At 51.0% G+C, this 17943-nt stretch overlaps 3 pseudogenes; 1 reads left to right on the top strand and 2 right to left on the bottom strand.

Annotated features, from left to right (window-relative positions):
• The first annotated feature begins 3325 nt into the window (after nucleotides 1-3325).
• LOC123160063 (uncharacterized) lies at nucleotides 3326-5517 on the top strand (annotated as a pseudogene).
• A 209-nt stretch (nucleotides 5518-5726) lies between these two features.
• LOC123158531 (AAA-ATPase At3g28580-like) lies at nucleotides 5727-7495 on the bottom strand (annotated as a pseudogene).
• A 7209-nt stretch (nucleotides 7496-14704) lies between these two features.
• On the bottom strand, nucleotides 14705-16426 carry LOC123163023 (AAA-ATPase At3g28580-like; annotated as a pseudogene).
• Between the last annotated feature and the right edge of the window lie 1517 nt (nucleotides 16427-17943).

Here is a 17943-nt window from a genome sequence, read left to right as displayed (position 1 = left end):
TTGTATAGGATGTCCTTTGTTACATTGATTGGACCTCGATGACCATGAAACTGCTATATATAATTGTTCGAAAGAGAAAATTGGGATAAAGAGGTTTTTCATAAGTCTTTGCCACGGATTTCTATTGATTGTCATACTACAACACAAATGCTCAGGAAATTGGCAGCGGCGCTATGTGAATAGCCATTTAGTACTCGGAGCATTTAGAAAGATTCAGGTAATACAACCACATCTACCTTTATTAGCCCCGGTAATAATCTCATCTCCCCATCAAATACCCTCTCGCCAAGCCTAGTGATCAGTAGACATGTAAAATTGCAGAGTCTCAATGATCGGTTCATATTTGTCAGAAGTATAACAGGCAAACCAATCTTCAAACTAATTTCATTCCGTGGAAAATTATCAATGACTATAGAATGCACAAACTATGGACGAAACGACATATCAGCATTGCCAACATAATCAGTGCCCTTTGGAACTGAGAAATGCTTTGGAACTACCATGAACACGCTTGTAGACCGCCTCATTAATATCAACAGCTGTATTAGTTGGGCACACAATAGCAAGTTGTCCAAGCTAATCACTATCAAAATAGTTGAAGAGGAATAAATCATACTCCCTCCATCCAATATATATCCAACATGCCAAATTTGCCAATATGCCAAATATCCAGCATAAAAGCCTAATAAGTTGTCCAAATTTTTGTATAATTAAACTTAGTAATTACTATGCATTGTGTAGTATTTATTCATAAACTTGTCTATATGGTTGACTTATGTTGCATGTTGATTTTTTTTGTGTGATCTAGATATTCTCTTATTTGCTTTAACTAATTTGTCACAATTATCCGTATCCACTCCGAATCAAGAAAACATTAATATGTATCCACATCCAAGTAATATTTGATCAGCATTGGTACTCAAGAATATTCATATTCACGTTCGTATTTCTGTTGACAATATGAAAACGAAACTGGTAAGAGCACCCTTATCTGTTTTTTGCTCCTAGGGGCATCTCCAACGTGGACCCTCAAACCACCCGTTTTATGTCCGGACCGCGTGGTCTGGATGTGTTGTGACATCCAACACGGGCATGAATCAGTCCGCCAGGTGGTCCAGACGATCTTTTTCCCGCAAACCAGAGACAAAGTGGGGGAGGGGCTTTGCGGGCGTCTGGGCCGCTGCCACGCCTGCGTCTGACCACCTTGGCCCACCCCCAAACACCCACCCACACCCACGTGTGTTCTCGGCCGATGCCAGCTGCCCGCATTCATGCTGTTGGAGAGCTGCTGCTCCGCATGCATTGACGCTGGTGCAGGACAGACGCAACCTCTCACTATCGTCTTGAAGCAGCGCGACTACCGAGAGAGCGCCGCCCACTGCACTCACGGTTGAACACGCCTCCTCGCCACATTCAAAAGGCCACAGACTGCCCGTCTTCCTCCATTAAACCCCCGTGTGTGCCGAGAAACCTACTCCGCCCAGAAGTCTGCCCTTCATTAAACACAACGCCGGTTGGCTCCGACAATCTGCCCGCTATTTAAACGGTGCCAGATGCTGGGAAAAAATCACACCACACCACACTCCTCTCCCATCTCCTCCTTACACAATTTTCTCTACAATCTCCATGCCATTAGACGAGCAGGAAGAGGAGTTCTCCGGCATAAAGCCTGACTGGGTGGCCCATCGAGCCTGTCGAATACGATCCAGAGACAACTCTCTACTCCCCCACCATCGAAGCTCCAAGGCAGCTCGCCGAGGAGCAGCGAGTTGCTCTAGGCCAGCATGTGGGGAGCACGGTAGCACATGCATTGTGGTTGTCGTGGACGATGCAGTGTCGTACCGCTTTCTCCCGTGCCTGCGACCGCGCCATCCGCCGTCAACGAATGCGTAACCACGCCCTGTCGACGGATAAAGAAGCCGACTTCGCGGGGATCGATGAAATAGTGGCCAGCATATCTGCGCTAGCCGCCATCATCGAGGAGAAGTAGAAACATGTGAGACCGCCACCGCTTGGGTCCCATGAAGGCCACTACTGAGGTGACGCCGGCGTACACAACTGGCGTCTTGCCCGGTCGCAGGCCACCGTCGTCCCCTGCCCCAAAAATCAACCTTGATCAGTGCTTCACGGAAGTGGAGCCCCTCCGGCTGAAGCACAACCCGGCGGTGCTATTCCGATGAGTGGCGCTGCCGAACATGAGGAAGCGAGCCGCCCTTTGCGCTGAAGCATATACCTTCGGGGCTCAACACAGTCTGATGAGCGGGCTGCCAGACATGGGGAAGACAATGAAGATCCGTCGCGGCCAACCGTAGACTAGTCAAGGGTATCCGCGTCGTGGAAATGGATATCCGTCGACGCCGGCCGTAGACTAGTTTTACCTTAGTACAATATAGTTTTTAGTTAAAAAATGTTCAAAATGTAATGAATTTCATCCGATTTATATGAAATTCGCCGTATTTGCATGAATTTCGTCCGGTTAATCCAGACAATGCTTGAAATGTATGCGTGCAACGTTGGATGGCCGACTCCCCATCAGTGTTCGCGGACTGGTTCCCTATTCGCGGACAGATGCTGAAGCAATTTTATGGACGAGCGTTGAAGATGCCCTAAGTCTCACACATAATTAATGTAGCCACATATCCCATAAAATATAGCCCCATGAATGAAGAACGGCCTTGACAAAACACGCAGACAACTTTGAGTTACTTTGTTTTTGAGTTGGACCACTTCTAATTACTTTCATGTAAAAAAAATCCCTAAACAATTTGGACAACACTATAGATTCATTTTCACAAAAGAAATCAATCATTTATTTTTGCATCATGTTCAATTTTTCTATAAGTACTGTTACTCTTCCGGTGCGTTGGTTTTGTGGGGCATTAGTACGACGATTTCTCGATTGTCTACTACAACAAGTTTGATATGGCTTCGGTGAGAGATAAGCAATAACGGCGGCGCGCCTTCGCCTTGCTCGGGTATTTGTAGTCGTTGTGCTGTCATGACAGATGTAATTTTTTATTCTTGTGTTTTTTTTGCTGTTATGACATACTGAATAAATCGAAGCAAAAAAAATAGATTGAAAGTTTTATAAAAAAATGCTCAATTTTTCTATTTTAGTAATTGTTGTGGTTTCCTCTCAGTTGGCCCACGGTGTCAATGACGCGGGCGGCTAGTGCGTGTCACATAGCTTACGTGTCGGCATAGAAGAAGGCCCACATCATTGGAGCCTTTTTTTTTTGAGTAAACAACATTGGAGCCTTGAAGCAGATACATCACGAGCCAAAAAAAGAAAAGGCTTTATTTTTCCTCCTCTGTTCCGGCGGCGATGGCCGCGAGGCCCGTGGTGGGCCGGTGGTCGGCGCTCGCGGCGAGCGCGCTGATCCAGCTTCGCGGGGGGCAGCTACTGCTTCGGTGTATACTCGCCGGCAATCAAGGCGTTGCAGGGCTACGACCAGTCCGCGCTCGACGCCGTCGCCTTCTTCAAGGACGTGGGCGCCAACTCCGGGGCCCTCTCCGGCTTCCTCTCCGCGTAGGCGCCCGGGGGCCTCTGACGCCCCTGCATCGTCCTCCTCGCCGGCGCCGCGCTCTGCGCCGCCGGGTTCCTCCCCATGTGGCTCGCCGTCGCCGGGGTCGCGCCGGCCCCGCTCCCGCTCATCTACCTGTACATGCTGCTCGCCGCGCGGCGCGCAGGCGCAGACCTTCCTTAATATGGCCGATGCCGTAACCGCCGTCGAGAACTTCCCCCACCACGGCGGCGCCGTCAACGGCATCGTGAAGGTACTGCGGTCCTGATTCCCCTCGCTGGCTTTCTTTCTTACTACTCTGCTAAGCAGCATTCAGTCTCTGCTCTGCATCAGTCAGTACCTAAATGATGTGGTTAATTAGACCTATAGCGATTCATGCTACAATACACCAATGTGAAATAAAAACTGCTTCAAAGTTGGAACCAAAAATCAAAAGAATCATGTGTCTTGTTGTTCTGGTGGCATAGCACAGTATGCAGATGATGTATATGCTGAAAGTAGCAGAAAAATACATACAGACAGTTCTGGAAAAGTACAGTCATGTGATTTATTAAACTTATTATAGTAATTCATCCATACAGTATAACCATGGTAGGAATTCTTGCTCCCTGGGGGGCAGCACCCCTGGTTCTAGAAGAAGAGTAAAATTGTGTAGGCGCAGTCACTGTTCATTATAATGTGTTCTGGCCAAGAGACACCAGAGGCGCAATAATTCAGCCTTCTTTTGCTGTTCTCATCCTTTCAGCACCATGTTTGTTTCCTGAACTCCTGTATCTACCACACTGCGTGGGTGGAGCTGTCATTTGCGTTAATTGCATGAACTTTCAGCGTTATTGTCTTGAGTTTTCAGCTAACTGTATTCGCAACTCTGACGATGCAAACATGTGTGGATCCAACATTGCACACACTTTGCTCAATAATCCTAACCTGCACTCTGTTTCTCGACGACGTAGCAAACTAGCAATCATAAGTCGCATTTATTAGGCAGAGTATCATGTTTTTTCTTGTTACAATAGTACAAATATGTCCTACTCCTTTATATGGCATTAAACCGTCTATGCATTTTTCCGAACAGGGTTTTCTGTGCTTGAGTGGAGCAATACTGGTTCAGGTGCAGCACACCCTCCATATTCATCCTGGCAGCTTCATACTTATGTTAACGATATTACCCACAGCCATCGCATTGCTGCTCATGTACTTTGTTGACGTCCACAACCCTCATCGGCGGTACAACAAGAAGTTCCTTGATGCTTTCTCTCTCATGGCCGTTACTGTCGCTGGGTACATGATGGTTGTCATAATCTGCGACCAAGTATTCGTGATAGGTTCAGCTGGGCAGAGTGTTTGCTTCGCGATACTCCTGTTGTTGATCATGTCTCCAGCAGCTATTGTTGTAGTAGTAACTCTTAAGGGCTCAGAAGACGGAGTCAAAACAGCAAGAAGAGCCAGCTCTAGCACTGCGTTTATGGGATCTGGTCAGGATGTGTTGTCGCACAAAGAAAACCTGAATGTGATGCAGGCCATTTGGCTGCTCTTCCTTGCGATGGCCTGCGGGATGGGATCGGGGCTAGCCAAGGTGAACAAACTCAGCCAGATCAGGGGCTCCCTCTGGCTACACGATTAGGAGACCAGCACCCTGGTGTCGCTCTGCAGCATCTGGAACTTCTCGGGGAGGTTCGGCGCAGGCTACGTCTCCGATCACTTCCTCCAGTTGAGAGGAGTGGGCAGGCCTTTCTTCATAGGAGCGACGCTTCTGGTCATGGATGTAGGCGACACCATCATCTCCCCCGGTTTCCACGCGTCGGTCTACATGGGCTCCGGTTTCCAGAGGCGCTTCTATGACAAGGAGTTGCCACAAGGTGTATATGACATGACACTCAGTTTTTGTTCTGTTCTTACAACAATAACATGTTACTATTTGGTATTATAACATAATGTACTAGTATATAGCAACACTATAATGGCTACTTCCTATCTGAATTAATAGTTGAGAAGAGAAACCAATATTATTTTATTCAGTTCAGTGATACATACTCCCTCCGTCCTGAAATACTTGTCTGAGGAATGGGTGAATCTAGATGTATTTTAGTTCTAGATACATCCATTTGTATCCATTTTTTCGACAAGTATTTTCGGACGGAGGGCGTATTTTATTTAAACAAACACTGCATCTGTTTGTGTTTGTAACTTTGTAAGAGAGCACTAACATGCTCCCTCTACTCCTGTCACTTCACTCGTCACCTTATTTGATGTCTCCTTTAGCTTCCTCCGGTATTGCGCCCTTCCCGTCGTCTTTCTCCTTTTCTTTCTTCTCCTTTGCTTCTCTTTCTCCTTGGCTTTCTCTGCTTCTGCCTCCTCTTCCTCATTCGCCTTCAGCTTTGCCGCTGCCGTGTCTTCCTTGGCCTGCTTGGCCTGCTTGAGCGCCTCAATGAGGCCTAATAAACAATAATCAGGGTCCCTCTTCTTCTTTTTTGTCGACATTGGCATCAGGCTTCTGCCACATCGGTGGGCGACATGTCGGTCTCCTCGAGCAGCCGTCGAATCTCCCCAAACAGCCCTGCTCCATGATGTCCAGGTAGTACTTGGCGAGCACCTTGAAGCCCTCGAAGAGGCAATAGGACATCTCGATGTGCTTGTCCATCCCGCCCTTCCGGATCGGTGCCGGGTCCGGTTTCTCCTTGTGGTTCGTCATGAAGATGATGATTCTCTCATGGCCGCATGCTGACCATAGCCCGTTGATGAAGTTAAGCAGGCCTGAGAGCATCAGCTTGCTTTCATTGTCCTTCAGTGGGTCTTGTTAGCATTTTGTATTGTTGCACGCTTTATATGTAGCAGCATTACAAGTGAGATCACTGCATTTTTCTTTTGCAAGGGAGCACTAGTGAACAAGCTCACTCTTTTTCCTTGGCTTCCTGGCTTGAGATCACTTCACTTGTTGATATCTCCATTGGTTCCTCCGATGCTTTGTCCTTCCCTTTGTCTTCCTTCACCTCTACCTCCTCTTTATCCTTGGCTTTCTTTGCTGCAGCCTCCTTGGCCTCCTCTACCTCCTTCACCTTGGCCGCCGCCGCGTCCTCTTTGGCCTGCTTGAGCACCTCGACGAGGCATGTCAAGCACTCGTCGGGCTCCCTCCTTTTCTTCTTCGACATAGTCATCAGGTTCTCTGCAATGTCGGCGGGCGACATGTCCGAGCAGCTGCTAAATTTCCCCAAAGAACTTGTGCTCGATGACATCAAGGTAGTTTTTGGCGAGCACCTTGAAGCCCTTGAAGCGGCACTTGGACATCTCGATGTGCTTGTCCATCCTACCCCTCCGGATCAACGCCAGGTCCAACTTCTCCTTGTGGTTGGTGGTGAAGATGATGATCCGCTCACCTCCGCAAGCAGACTACAGCCCGTCGATGAAGTTAAGCAGGTCTGAGAGCGTCACCTTGGTGACCTCGTCCTTTTCCGGCTCTATCGGTAGCTTGGGCTTGTCATCATTGCCGGTGTCCTTGTGGCGTTTTCCGGTGAGGTTGACAGAGCAGTCGATGTCCTCTATGACGATGATGGACTTGCCCATGGTCTCAATGAAGAGCTTCCGCAACTTGGTGTTGTTCTTGACCGTCGTGAGCTCGAGGTCGTAAATGTCGTAGTCAAGGAAGTTGGCCATGGCGGTGACCATGGTGGACTTGCCGGTGCCGGGCGGTCCGTAAAGAGGTGCCCACGCTTCCATGCCTTGCTGACCTTGGCGTAGTATTCCTTGCTCTCCTGGAATGCCATGAGGTCGTCGATGACGACCTCCTTCTCATTAGGGTGCATGGAGAGCGTGTCAAAGGTGGCGGGGTGCTTGAAGGGGACGTGGCTCCAGACGCTTTTGCCCCGGTAGGGGTTCCAACTGCCATTGGCATTGTTGGTGAAGAGGCGGCGTTGGTGGTTCTTGACGGTGACAACACGGCCCTCGTCGTGGATGAAAGGAAGGTAGGAGTTCCAGAGAAGTCATCAATGACCTCCTCACGTGGTCCCGGAGAAGTTGTCAATGACCTCCTCACGGTGGTCCCGGAGAAGTTGTCAATGACCTCCTCCTAGTTGTCAACGGAGACTCTGAGGTTCTTGCTGTCCTTGCCGAGCTCGGCTTGAGCTTGCACACGGGCGCAGGCATCGCTGAGGTAGGCTTCGTCAGCGGGGAAGAAGTCACTGTGCTGGAAGCGCTCGACACCATACTAGGGCTAGTAGATGGTGATATGGAGGTAGGGGTTTGAAGCATGCGGCGAGCTTGTCGGCCCATGTGGTGAGGTAGAGGCGGAAGGTGGGGAGGGGGGGGGGGGGGGGGGGGGGGGGGGGGACGCAGTTCTGCACCAAGGAACAGAGGAAGATGATGGTCGCCACCACCGATCCGAGCCCCGCCCACCTCTCCATGATCGCCATCATCGCCGGACCTGGAGCTCCTCTTGGTATCGTGTCTTGATAGAAATTCGTAGTGACCTGGAGACTGTATTTTGTCCACAGGTTCAAACAGTCCAATCCAGTATTTTATAAAACCCAAATCACACCAAATTGCTTTAGATTCTCAGCCCATTTAAACCAACCAGACACAATGTAACAGGAAAACCAAACTGAAACTAAGGTTCAAGTCCAAACTATTCCCAGGCTTACCTGGACTGGACCGTATATGCGTGTACGTGTTGCGTATATAATGCCAATGATTCCTGTGGTGCTGTGCTTAGGTTGAATCTAACTAGCCAAGCGTCGTCGTCGTTGACGCTGGAGCAGGTGGGGAGGAGCTCTGAGGAGAACCGGTTGAGCAGGTTAGCTGTTTTTGTTTTTTGAGCAGGTTAGCAGGTTTGCTGGTGGGCGGAAGAGGAGGTGGCCCAGCGAGCATTTAGCTGCTGCTGGGCCGGGAACGAGCACACGCTCGGTTCGTCCTTGTGCGTTTTAGTACCACATCGCTCGCCATGTTGCCTACTTCGCGGTCTAAATAGTCTGGTGGCGACGCACGTTTCGCCGATGACGCAAAGCATATACACCAGCTTGCTGGTCCAGGGTCTGTCGAGGCAAAAAGCAGTCATCACATACTTCTGGCCGGGCTAGGCCGTGGGCCTGTCACCTTAAGTTGCTGTTAAGTCGTGCATGAGAGGGGCCAGAAGTATGGATTGGCGTTAGTCTTTTTTTCCTGAGCCTTCACTTTTCTTTTTTCCAATGTACCAAGATCTATTATAAACATGGTTGATGCTAGGCGCCGGCCGGCCGCCCAAACTTTTTGGCCGGGTTGAAGCAAAAAATTTCGTCGGTTCTAGCAAAAAAAGAATCCAATTCCAGCAAAATTGCCTCGTCATGGTTGGCCACAACAAAAAAACTCGTCGGTTCCAGCTAATGGAAAAGCCGATTCTAGCTCAAAATCATGCCGGTTGTAGCATGTCGACTCCACGCCACCAGAAACGCACCTCTTTCCAGCACAGGCTGCTGCCGTTTGCAGCTCCTATGACCGCCATCTGTAGCAACGACGGCTGTCGGGGTTGCATCACTGCGTCGGGGGCGTAGCTCGTAAGCTGTGGCCTTGAGCTTGTCGGTGTTTGTTGTGCTCGCGACAAGGCCAGGGAGTACGCGGCGAGCGCGGGGCTGGTCGCAACAAATCCGGCGCGTGCTGGCGGCTCCGTGGGTGCGACGTTGGAGAGCATGAGGTGGGGCCATCGACACGGGGGAGCAGGAGGTGGGCGGCCGTCGACGTGGGGGAGAAGGAGGTGGGCGGTCGTCGGCGCAGGGAAGATATAAATGCGGGTGAGAGAGATGATGTGGATCGGCTAAGGAGATTAGGTAGTAGTTGTGAGATGCACGATTAGTTCAGATTGAGCGACACACGAGCGGTCGACGCAAAGTTGGGCCGGTCAGCTCTATACAAATGTTTCCTGATAAAAATTTGCTGGAAGTAGAAAGTATCTCAAACATAATAAATGTTTCCTGATAAAAATTTGCCGAAAGGTGACATGCTACGACCAGCAGACTTAACAACAACTTAAGGTGATAGGCCGATTGTAGCATGTCGACTCTACGCCACCGCTCAAAATCTGCTGCAAAATTTGCTGGTCGACCAGCGTCGTAGCATGTTGATTCTACACCACCAAATTTTAACATGCTACGACCAGCAGATTTTGAGCTACAATCGACATGCTCAAAATCTGCTGGACGTAGCATGTCGACTCTAGGCCACCAGAAACGCACCTCGCTCCAGCGTCGGCCGTTGCCGGTTGCAGCTCCTGTGACCGCCATCTCCAGCAATGGCGGCTGCTGGGGTTGTAGCAAGCAGCACCGCATTGGGGGCGTAGCTCCTAACTTGTGACCTCGAGCTCATTGGTGTTTGTTATGCTCGCGACAAGGCCAGGGGAGCACGCTGCGAGCGTGGGGCTGGTCGCAGCAAATCCAGCACGTGGTGGGGGCTCCATGGGTGCGACTCAGGGGAGCAGGAGGTGAGGCTATCGACACGGGGGAGGAGGAGGTTGGCTGCCGTCTATGCGGGGGAGCAGGTGGGCGGTCGTCAGCACGAGGAAGAGGAAGATGCGGGTGAGAGGGATAACACTGATCGGCTGAGGAGATAAGGTAGTAGTTGTGAGACGCACGACTAGTTCAGATCGAGCAGCCGGTGTAAAGTCGGCCATATACAAATGCTTTCCTATAAAAATTTATAGAAAGTACAAAGTATCTCAAATGTAATAAGTATTACATCAAGGTTTTTGGACCATCGAACGACCAAACGTGGCCAGAACGACCCACAGAGATGCCAAGTTCCCCTCTCTATGTAAACCTTTCCTTCTTTTTCAAATGGTTGAACTTCAAGTTCGTAATGACATTAGCTTGAGCACATTGATGATGATTCTATATGCCAGCCTTATTGACATGCGTGTACGTGTTGCGTATATAATGCTAATGGTTGGTGTGGTGATTCTGCTGAGGTTGAAACTTAGCTAAGCACGTTGTTATGACCGGCATATTAGGAGCTTAGCCCAGTCGGTTGCGACCCAAGTTATCTTATCGTTATTAGGGGCTTAGCCCAATTATCTTATCATTATTAGGATCGCTTGCTTGAGAGTCAAGTAAACCTCTCTATATAAGGAGAGAAGATGTATCAATCTAATCAAGCAAGAAGCAATCATTATTTGCTCGGCTTCCCGAAGGGAGCCGGGAGACCTAACGCTAGCCGCCTCTTGCGCCGCCACCGCCTCTCTCTCTCGCACACGACGGCGCCTTGCCGCCGCCGACCGCGAGCTTTGCCAGGTCCAGCCCCCTCCTCCCCCTACAACCTACACCCTAGACCCGGTAGGATCCTAGCTCCTACCAATTTGGTATCAGGTAGCTTGGGTCCGACCATGTCTGCTCCACCACCCACCGCGCCGCTGTCCACCACCGCCGCCCTCTCCATCGCGCCGCTCTCCACCGCGCCGATTGACTCCAGGGGCCTCCACCGGCCAGTCGCCGCCCCTCCCCGCGCCGCATGTCGCCGTCTACTCCCCGACGAAGATCACCGGAGTCCTTAATAGCCTCGTCACCGCCATCCAGGGCATCCACCTCTACCTGGCCAGGCCTTACGGGCAGCCGCCGGCCGCTGCGACCGGGCCAGCCGCCCTGCCCTGGTACGCGGCCACCACGGCGCCGACCGGGCCCATACACCACCACTGGCCCGGTCAGCCGTCGTTCACCTTGCCACCGGCCGCCATGACCAGACCAGCCGCCCTGCCCTGGTCAGTCGCCGCTTGCCGTCGCCCCCTATTGTCCACAGTGGCAGGCCCCGACGATCGCTGCGCCCCCGACGCCTCCCGGGTCCGGGCAGCCGCAGCTCCAGCTGCCGGGCCCATCGACGTCCGCTGCCACGCTTTCCTGGCCACAGTGGCCGGCCCCGACCCTCGCTGCACCGACCACACCACCCGGGTCCGTGCCACCGCAGCCGCAGCTGCCGGCCCCGCCACCGCCCAGCACGGGGCCCGGGTCACCCACGCAGACCGGCGTCCCGATCCAGCAAGTGCGCTTCCCACCGTCCCCGTCCCAAATACCAGCCTGGATGACCGGATCATCGCCGCCACCCGTCTACACATCGGCGGGAGAACCGCCCGCGCCCACTCTTCAGTTCGGCGACCCCTCCGGCTCGGTGGGGCACTTCTCAGGCCATGTTCATGCTGACCGGGCGCCCCACTCCTCGCTGCTTCGTACCTCCGAGCCAGTCGGCCACAATTCTCTGACTCAGACACCGCCGCGGTTTGCCAAACTGGACTTCTCCACTTATGACGGCACGGAAGACCCCCTCAACTGGCTCAACCAATGCGAGCAGTTCTTTCGCGGGCAGTGCACCCTCGCCTCGGAGCGTACCTGGCTCGCCTCCTACCACCTCCGCGGTGCGGCACAGACCTGGTACAACGCCCTCGAGCAGGACGAGGGCAGCATGCCCCCTTGGGTGCGCTTCCGCGAGCTCTGCTTCCTTCGTTTTGGGCCACCGATCCGTGGGAGCCGCCTGGGAGAGCTAGGCCGCCTTCCCTTCACCTCCGCGGTTCAGGACTTCGCCGACCGTTTCCAGGCCCTGGCATGCCACGCGTCGGGCGTGAAGGCGCAGCAGCGGGCCGACCTCTTCGTCGGTGGACTTCCGGATCACATCCGCGTGGACGTGGAGCTTCGGGGACCCCAGGATCTCCAGACAGCCATGTACTATGCCCGCGCGTTTGAGCGCCGCGCAGGGGCCATCCAGTAGGCATCACTGTCCCGGGCCGCTGGGCCGCTACCCTGGCCGGAGGTTCCCGCGCAGGGTCGGCCTGCTCAGGCTTCCGCGGCACCCCTCGCCGCGGCGGCTGCGCGCCCGTTCCGCCGGCCCACCTCGGCCGAGCTACTCGAGTGTCGCCGCCAAGGGTTGTGCTTCAACTGTGACGAGCCCTACACGCCCGGCCACGTCTGCCCGCGACTCTTCTACCTGGAGGTTGCAGACTACATTGAGGAGGACGCCGTCGCCGCCGACCTGGCCGCCCCAGCTGTCGCGAAGGTGTTTGACGCTGGTTGATCACGTCGAGGAGTTCAGCAAGCGCTTCCCCCCCTTACAGCTCGAGGACGAGCTGTTTGTGCAGGCGGGGAGAAGTGTTATGACCGGCATATTAGGGGCTTAGCCCAGTGGGTTGTGGCCCAAGTTATCTTATCGTTATTAGGGGCTTAGCCCAATTATCTTATCGTTATTAGGATCGTTTGCTTGGGAGTCAAGTAAACCTCTCTATATAAGGAGAGGAGATGTATCAATTTAAATCAAGCAAGAAGCAATCATTATTTGCTCGGCTTCCCGAAGGGAGCCGGGAGACCTAACGCTAGCCGCCTCTGGCGCCTTGCCGCCGCCTCTCCCTCTCGCACACGACGGCGCCTTGCCGCCGTCGACCGCGAGCTTCGCCACGTCCAGCCCCCTCCTTCCCCTAGAACCTACGCCCTAGACCCGGTAGGGTCCTAGCTCCTACACACGTGTTGGCGTTGTCGTTGGCGCCATAGGAGGAGAGGAGAAGCTGTACTTTCAATGTAATTTTTATCATGTTGGATGCTTTGTACTTCCGATGAATCTTTATAATAGATTTGATATTTTTGTAAAAAAAGCTCACACCAATACATCAACAATTTTATATCTGGTGACTCTAATTGGTGTGCGAATTATACATCAGGCTTGCCGATAGGGCTGAACTTATCAGTTAATCATTTCACAACCTCAGATAATCTGTAAAAGTATTGGATAATCCACATCCGATGGATATTATTGATACCATATCCGTTGGATATCCGGTTGACCAAAATCTGTATCTATGTCCATATCGAACGGATTCGTGCAAGTGCAGACCATATCCTTAGAAACGGATGTGAATACTGATCCGAAACAGGAATTATCTGTACCATTTACATCCCTAAGGGTAACCCGCGCTTGTGCGGCTAGATTTGTTTTACCGTTATAAAAATATGTTTTACATATTATTGTTTTCAAAGTTAATGTGTTCAGATACCATTATATTCACATAGGTTACAGAAAAGTTTATAGCAAAAAAAATCCTATTTAGCGACATAGAATGATTTTTTTAGTGTTCCTCGACCTCAGCCAGTTATTCTCCTCCAGACTAAAGAATATATTTACCCTATAATAGTAAAAAAAATATTATTATGTATTTACTGATACTAATTTGGCGTTCAATTTCTGGACAAATTTTTCTAGAAATTCGGTCAAAATTTGCACCGTTTTACTTGTTTGTCTTTATTCCTTCTTATTTGGTCATTAGTGTATATCTAAAACTAAAGAGTTTAGAAATTGTCGAGTGATGATTAAGCATTAGTATTGATGGCTTACATCTAACCTTGCTTTAGTTTCCTCAATCCGTCTCATCATTGATCATAATGTAGCTATGCTTAAATTTGGTGCAAAATCATGCCTCTTCTGCACATGCTCATCTTACAAATTATTAATATCTCTTGTCCATCTATATATCCATCAAAACATGCTCATCGGAGGTGTTCGGGCTGAACCATTTTGGCACCACCTTCAACACGGTGACCTTGCGTGTGCTGGTAAGCAATGCTTCTCATTCTCTTTCCTGATCATTGGCAATCTGGCATGTGTCTGTGACTTCGGGTCTGCTGTAGCATTTGTATAATTCATCAGAACAAGGAACTTTTATAGGCGAGCTATATACGCCAGACTGCTGTCTTTTGTTTTGTAAACGACGCTCTGTTTTTGTTCTGTTCTTACAACAATATCATGTTACATTTGGTCAGGGCTGAAAGAATGCATAATTGGGTTGCTTAATTAGTTAATTAATTAATGAACAGGCCAATTCAGATTTGGGTTGCTTAATTAACTCTAGGAGCAGGATACATTCTGATCGCTAATTGCATATTCTCACTGTCATGCATAGTGGCGGCATTGGGTTGGTAAAATGGTAATGAAGCCTGCATGATACCATGTTTAGTTTCTAATTCCCTGAAAAAAACTTGTTAGCCTTTTGGTGTAGGTAAAGCGTTGTTACAGTAGCATTTTGTATTGTTGCATGCTTTATATGCAGCAGTATTACAAGTGAGAGAAGAAAGAAATATTGTTTCAGTTGAGAGGTGCATTAGTTTTCTCTCATCAAACACTGCATTTTTGTTTTGTAAGGGAGCACTACTGAACAAGCTCATTCTTTTTCCTTGGCTTCCTGGCGTGATGTCACTTCACTTGTCACCTTGCTTAATATCCCCATTGGTTGCCTCGGGTGCTTTGTCCCTCTCTTTGTCTTCCTCCTTGTTTTTCTTCACCTGTGTCTCCTCTTTCTCCTTGGCTTTCTTTGCTTGAGCCTCCTCTGCCTCCTTCACATTGGCCGCCACCGCTTCCTCCTTGGCCTGGTTGAGCGCCTCGATGAGGCCTATCAAGCACACGTCGAGGTCCCTCTTTTTCTTCTTCGGCATGGGCATCTGGCAGTGGCGGACGTAGAAAGTGGACAGGGTGGGCCACGGCCCACCCTGAGATTTTTTGAATAGCTTTGTAGCATAGGAAAAAAGGTAAAAAAATATTAAGAAAAAATATATTTTTTATGAACAATTCCATTGTTGGTCCACCCTGGCCCATTGGGCTAGATCCGCTACTGCCATCAGGTTCTCTGCAACGTCAGTGGGCAACATGTCGGTCTCCTCGAGCAGGCGCTGAACTTCCCCAAACCGCTCGTGCTCAATGACATCTAGGTAGTTCTTGGCTAGCACCTTGAAGCCCTCAAAGCGGCAGTAAGACATCTTGATGTGCTTGTCCATCCTGCCCCGCCGGATCAGCGCCGGGTTCAGCTTCTCCTTGTGGTTGGTGGTGAAGATGATGATCCGCTCACCTCCGCAAGCAGACCACAGCCCGTCGATGAAGTTAAGTAGCCCCGAGAGCGTCACCTTGGTGGCATCGTCCTTCTCCGGCTCTATCGGTAGCTTGGGCTTGTCACCGTTGTCGGAGTCCTTGTCGCTTGAGGCCTTCTTGTCCTTGCGGCGTTTTCCTCTGAAGTCGACGGAGCAGTCAATATCCTCTATGACGATGATGGACTTGCCCGTTGTTTCGATGAAGAGCTTCCGCAACTCGGTGTTGTTCTTGACCGCCGTGAGCTCGAGGTCGTAGACGTCGTAGACAAGGAAGTTGGCCATGGCAGCGATCATGGTGGACTTGCCAGTGCTGGGCGGTCCGTAAAGGAGGTACCCGCGCTTCCATGCCTTGCCGACCTTGGCATAGTATTCCTTGCTCTCCTGGAACGCCATGAGGTCGTCGATGACGGCTTCCTTCTCATCGGGGTGCATGGCGAGCGTGTAAAAGTTGGCGGGGTGCTCGAAAACGGGACGTGACTCCAAGCGCTTTTGCCCCCGTAGGGGTTCCAACTGCCGCTAGCATTGTTGGTGAAGAGGCGCCGTTGGCGGTTCTTGATAGTGACAGCGCGGCCCTCGCTGAGGATGAAAGGAAGGTAGGAGTCAACGACAAGGTCGTGATGCCGCCGATGGAAGACGACCCGGTAGAAGCGCTTCTCGTCCCCGCCGGGGTATAAGCTGATGATGTTGGCCTTGGGCTGCCTCTTGGAGGCGTACCACCAGATGGTGATCCCAGGGAAGTGGTCAGTGACCTTCTTGTGGTCGTCCACGGAGACCAGGAGGTTCTTGCTGTCCTTGCCGAGCTCGGCCTTGAGCTTGCGTGCACGGTGGGTGCGGGCGTCGCTGAGGTAGGCCTCGACGACGAGGAAGAAGTCGCTGCGCTGGAAGCGCTCGGCGCCATGCTCCGAGATGGTGATCTGGAGGTAGGGGTTGAAGCAGGCTGCGAGCTTGGTGGCCCAGGTGGTGAGGTAGAGGCGGAAGGGGGGGGGGGGGGGGGGGGGGGGTGGTGGTCGCCACCGCTGATCCGAGCCCCGCCCACCTCTCCACCACTGCCGCTGCCATGGCCGGACGTGGCTCGTGTGGTGATTTTGCTGAGGTTGAAGCTTAGCTAAGCACGTTTTGTTGTGGTCGTTGGGGCCGGAGTAGGTGAGGAGAACCGGCGAGCGTTTATCGAACAGTCCATGGAAACGAGATTACTTAATGGATCCAATGGCAAATGTAGACAACCAGATGCGTCAGGATTGCGATTGTTAATTGCATCATGAAACTTTTTTTAGACGATTGATTATTGCATCTTGTTACAACAGGCTAGTATAAAAATTTGCATGTGTATAGTACAATAGTACGTAGCTTTGAAGCTAATCAGAGATGCATGAGGTCGGCATGGTACTCAGTCGTCGGCGAGATGAAGGCATGAAGCATGGGTGACGATTTGCATGGTGCTGATGACCCCCGAGGACGGAAGACGGTCGAGGTGGCTCGCTGGGCCGTGAACGAGTACACCGCTCGGTTGGGCGTGTACCACACCGTGCGGAAAGAAACATTAGTACCACACCACTCGCTACGAAGTCTAAGTCGCGGTCTAAATAGCCTGGTAGTGACCTACCTATTGCCGACGACGCAAGCATATACACCAGCTTGCTGGTCCAGGGTCTGCCGAGGCAAAAAGCAGTCATGACGTATACTTCTAGCCTGTCACCTGAAGTTGCTGTTAACTCGGCATGAGGGAGGCTAGAAGTGTACGGATTGACGTCAGTCTTTTTTTTCTTTTCATCTAAGCCTTCACATTTTTTTATACCAACATCTATTATAAAAGTTTGAAGTACAAGCTATTTCAAACATAATAAAAGTTAGATCAAGGTCATTGGACCACCGAACGGTCACCGTTGAAATTTTGTTTACATGAAATAACATCACACGCAGTAAACCAAGCCTTAGGGCAACTCGATGTGGATCACCTATTGGACATCATCAAGACCTCTTTTCCCCCTCACGCTAGGGTTAGCTTTTCCTCTTAGTGACGCTGAGGCCATCGTTGAGATTTTGCCTCCCCTGCCTCTAAATCTCCCATAAGGACCGACTCAGACTGATCATGAGGCGATCCTATAGATCACTGTCCGGTCTTGGCCGAATCCGCGGTAGATTCAGAGAACCTAGGGTTTGACGCCCGACAATTTCTTCTCATCGGGCTAGGTTTCCGCCATCGACAATGAAGCTCCTGACTCGGGTACTAACATGAGCGAGGTGGAGGCTTAGATGAAGACGACCTCCATGATGTTTTTGTGGAACAGGATGAAGCAGTGACGGCTAATTTGACATGATGGATAGCCATTACCCGAGTCCATATGGACAAGCCCAACAATCATTACTGTTTTTAGAAGAACATGAGAGTGGCGTGGAAATTTTGCCAAGGAGGTGACCTTTCACCCCCTGAACGACAACCTTTACACCTTGGAGTCCTATTGCCTTGACGATTCGAAACGGGTTATGGAAGAAGTGCCTTGGAATTGTCGTGATGTTGGTGCTATACGAAGGGTTTACATAACCCTTGCCGATCAAGCTCAATTCTCTACAGATAT

The sequence above is a fragment of the Triticum aestivum genome, chromosome 7B, assembly GCF_018294505.1.
Source record: "Triticum aestivum cultivar Chinese Spring chromosome 7B, IWGSC CS RefSeq v2.1, whole genome shotgun sequence".
Taxonomy (NCBI): domain Eukaryota; kingdom Viridiplantae; phylum Streptophyta; class Magnoliopsida; order Poales; family Poaceae; genus Triticum; species Triticum aestivum.
Note: the sequence above shows the minus strand (reverse complement) of the source record. Positions and strands in the feature narration are given on the sequence as shown.